General features: G+C 38.2%; 1 long non-coding RNA gene across 1 annotated transcript; it reads right to left on the reverse strand.

Annotated features, from left to right (window-relative positions):
- Nucleotides 1-3314: 3314 nt before the first annotated feature.
- LOC149185162 (uncharacterized) lies at nucleotides 3315-4274 on the reverse strand. The gene is made up of 2 exons (XR_016257823.1): nucleotides 4047-4274; nucleotides 3315-3933 (listed from the first exon to the last, which is right to left on the reverse strand). It is a non-coding gene; the product is annotated as an uncharacterized LOC149185162 (long non-coding RNA).
- Between the last annotated feature and the right edge of the window lie 279 nt (nucleotides 4275-4553).

The following is a 4553-nucleotide window of genomic DNA, read 5'->3' on the forward strand; positions in this document are numbered from 1 at the left end:
ACGTGATCACAATGGCCCACTACTGCCTTCTTTTCTTTTATATTAAGCCAGTCGCTGTACTTGGCCTTGCCTACCAGTGAGTTGGTTGGAGTCTATGATCCCTCGGCCACTGAAAGGCCATTGCCAGTCATCAGACACATTCAATCCTTTGCTTTTTCATCTTTGCCGATTGCATTTTCAATTGCGAACCATGGCATTCAAATGTATTTCTTTCCGCGTACTCTACATCGTCATAATTTAAGTTTTAGAAAACAACCATAAAAATTCTAGTAGAAATAATAAAAGTTTTTGTTAAAATTTTTGAAAATTTAAATTATAGTTGTTAAGTTTTAGAGAGGGGGAGTAAGAGAGAGGGAAAAGAGGGAGAAAAACATGGAAAATTTTAGGGGCTAATATTTGTAGGTAGGCTAATTTTCGGTAATAAAAAAAAAAAATCGTCAATTTCCATTTTTTATAAAAATGATTCACTCAAATTTTACTATATATATATATATATATACCTTAAAAATTGCCAACATTGTAGAGAGAGAGTATATATAAAATAATTATAAATTTGAATAGTTTTACAAATACATCAATAAACATTTTATAGTTTGCATATTAGAGACTAGTGAGATTCCCCAATGTTTTTATACTTCAAAATAATTTTCTATCTTTAAAATTTTCCTCGGAGAGAGAGAGTGATGGGGGGAGAGAGAGGAAGGGAGACGGAGAGGAGGGGAGAGAGAGAAGAAGAGAGGGAGGAAAGAACAAAGACATAGATAGATATGGGTGGAGAGAGAGAGGGAGTGACAAGGGTAAGATGGAGAGAGAGTGAAGGAGAGAAGAGAGGAGAGGATGGGAGAGAGATAGGGAGAGAAGGGCAAGAGAGAGAGAGAGAGGGGCACAAATATGGAGGGGAGAAAGAGAAGAGGAGAGGGAGTGAGACAATGATAGTGTTGGAGAGAGAGAGAGGTGGGGGAGAGATAGAGGGAGGTGGGAGAGAAAGGGAGAGAGTGGACTCAAGAGATATGAGAGAGAGATGGATTTGGAGGGGCAGGGGAAGGAAGAGAAAGACATAAAGGGAGAAAGGTAGAGAAAGAGAGGGAGTGACAAGGGAGCGATGGAGAGAGTGAGGGAGAGAGGAGAGCAAGAGGGAAGAGAGAGAGGTGGAGAGGAAAAGGGAGGGAGAGAAATAGAGATAGATATGGAGAGAAAGTGTGTATGTTTGGGGTGAGATAGAGAGAGGGAATAAAAAAGAGACACATAGATACAAATATAGATATTATATAGTATTATATAACTAGCCTAGATCCATCTTAACCAAGATCTATCAAGTGTTGAGATGGATCAACTCTCTTCAGGTGTAAACCTTTCTTCAAATTTTATGCTCAAAAAAAAGCTTTGCACCTTGAAAGATTAGATTTCTCTCTTGATAGATTGAGGTTAAGATTGATCTAAAAAGGTAGTATTTAGAAAAATAAATTTATTTTAAAATAGAAATTTAAAATAAAATAAAATAAATTCTTTTCTTTTGTATTTTTGATAGGCTTTTGTCTTTCTTTATTTTCATCCTCTTTATTTTAGTTTATTCTTTTTATTTTATGTTTATATATATTTATATAGATTAATGGATTATTATTATTTTATATATTCTTTACCTCTTAAATAGTATTTTAGATTTTATTTTTTTTATTAAGGTTAAATTACATTTTTCTAATTTTTATGTAAATAGTAATTTTTGTGATTTTAATATTCATAATAATACTTAATACTTAATGTTACAACATTTTTATTAATAATGCTTACTATTATTATATTTTTTTATTATTATAATATTGTGATGCCCCAGAACATTGTAAATATTTTACCGTAAATATTTTATTTACCATGCTTTATTTACAAACTAAAGGACGACGGTTATTTGAATTAAATAATATTTTTTAATTATTGGTTATGGAAAAATGTCTTGAAGCATTAAAAGAAACTAGCAACTTCTGAGTAGGGAAGTTGGAAAAAATGCAGTTGTTGGAATGCAACCCTAACTACCTCCCTGAAGGGTGAGACTCCAAGAAAAAGGAGCAAAAGGGAGGAAAAACCGTGCTGAAAGGTCAGACGGGAAAAAAGAAAATTGCTAAGTCTGGTAATGACCAGATAGCATGCACTTGGTGTGCAACAAACTTGCAGAGGTTAGTGACCTTGCAAGAGAGCTCGGGGGGAGATACAGTCGATGAGGACGTATCTCATGGTTGGGTGGACAACAGACAGATAATAACGTCAAAGAACCTTCTAAGGAACGCTATTTGTTTCAGCATAAGCCAGGTAAGTGGTCTAACCTAGAAACTTGAAGTTGTTGAATAAAAAAAATAATACTGGATGTTCTCATAAACAGTCAAGGGCTGTAGGTTCTTTTGTTAGTATCTGGAAAATTGTGGTAGATAGATGAATATAAACAAATAATATAAATAAATAAAGCCAAGAAACGAATAGTTACCTATGGGGGTTAGCTGATCCATTTAGAGCTGAGATTATGTTTACGGGAAAACTGTAGTAGAGGGAGCTTGAAGTATGAGGCTTAAAGATTAAGCGAAAATTTAAAATTTGAATCTGTCTCGGGAGATACCCGGATGAGTTAACTCGCAGGGGGAAAAGAACCAATTTTAAACAAATTATAATACGTTAGGGATGAGACGGTTGTCCAAATCTTTGAATGTCAGAGTGCTAGGGTTTAGCTGTACCCGGCCCGTTTTCAGCGAGGGTAACACCATACCGGTCTGGAAACGACTGCGGCAGCTAGTACAGCATAGTTTGGGAGATAGAGTCATTCTGTCAAGTTATTCAGAGGGAAGTGGAACACCTGTACAGAGTTAAATCTTAATTATTTTTAGGACAGTGTAAGTGTGCTATTCTTGTTATGGGGTATTCGAGTAAACCAGAAATTCTTCGACTCAGGTTTTCGTAGAGACAAACCCTCAAGATTGCCTCTAGGGTCCGAGTCGCTCAGGGAAGCTTCGAGTATTAACCCAAAAAGGAGAAAACAAAAGAAACATAACAGGATTCATAACCCTGGAAGCAAGAGCATTAACAAAACTTGCAGTAAGTCTTTATTTTCTTCATAATAATAGAAACAGTCACCCCCTTTAAAAACAATTTCAACTGTGTAGACATGCAGGAGTATTATAAATAAACTCAATATGCAAGAAACAGTAATGGGTGCCTGTCTGGCTTATAAGAAAACTATAATTCATATAAAGAAACAGTGAACAGTAGACTTCGAGAACATAATCAGTTAACCCCTGAAGCCATAGTCCATCCACACGCAGGCACAACCAATATAATATCAGAACCAGTCTCATTACAGTCGCAGAAAAGGGAAAAATAACAATTATACAAATATATCTAAATGTCAACAGGAAAGGTTGCAGAGACATAATCACATAAGAGACCATTAGGGAACAATTCTTGCAACCTGCGATTTCAACATGGTGCAAACGCTAACCAGCAAAAGAATAGGGTTACGAACATACAACTGTATTTTCAAAAGTAATAAGGTCCTTCCATGAGTATGGACAACCATTAAAATCCTGAGTTTTAGCAAACCCAGAGCAACGAGACTATAGATAGAGTTAAATTACAAGCTGGAAGTTGCATGAGGAAATTACCCCGAGTGGTCTCAAACGCAGGACCACTGGGGGCCCTCAGCTGTTAACAGTAAACCCTACCCCGCACAATCCGGGTCTACACCGGGGAATTTAAACAATAACAGCAAAGAACGAACTGTAGCTTCCAAAACTGGAGTAAAATTTCCAGATAATCTACGGAATTCATCCATGACCTCGACCCGCAACCTTTAATTGCATAGAGTACTTACCCGGAATAAACGACCAGCACTAACACATGAAATGGGTTGCCTGTGTGAAAACTCCCGAATCCACAGCTTCATCTCCCTCTATCCTGCGATCAGAAAACTGGGATTAGCAGTAGAAGTTTAGAAAATCAAGCTTGTTGAAAAAGAGAAAACGAAATCTGCAATACGCTTTACAGTCAGGTGGCAAGGAAACAACAACCTGGCTTGTGATCGGGCTATCCAAGCGCCAAGGGAGGTCTCGGCCGCTCCATAACCACTGGCTGCCTTTGGTAACTGGAGCGCTCACCGTGCAAGGAGAAACCAGACAGCAGAACCCAAACGCATCAGGTAGAGGAAAGAATGAGGCATAACCACGGTGAGGCGGTGGAATAGCCTCCCGGAAGAAGCCAGGCCGTTGGATGGGCCTCCCTCCTCCTTCGCCGTCGATGGGGTGAGGAATCCAAGGTTGCAGACTCCAAGGGTTCATCTGCCGCACCACGTCAAGCCGGACAGTACAATGTTTAATACAATGTAGTGAGTAATAAAGACAAAGGGATCACAATGTGTTGTTTACAGTGTGGGAGGACGGAGAATAGAGCACAGTAGATTTAGCTGTCAGTCAGCAGTGTCCAACATAAATGCGCCTGGGAACACAACCATAGAATTGGATTGGGAACCGAACCAAAGCCTGTGCCAAGGGATGGCACGTAAGCAAAGTACAAATATG

Source organism: Pinus tabuliformis, chromosome 3_2 (genome assembly GCF_031772625.1).
Source record: "Pinus tabuliformis cultivar Carrire ecotype Pingquan chromosome 3_2, CPIR1, whole genome shotgun sequence".
NCBI classification, from domain to species: Eukaryota; Viridiplantae; Streptophyta; class Pinopsida; order Pinales; family Pinaceae; genus Pinus; species Pinus tabuliformis.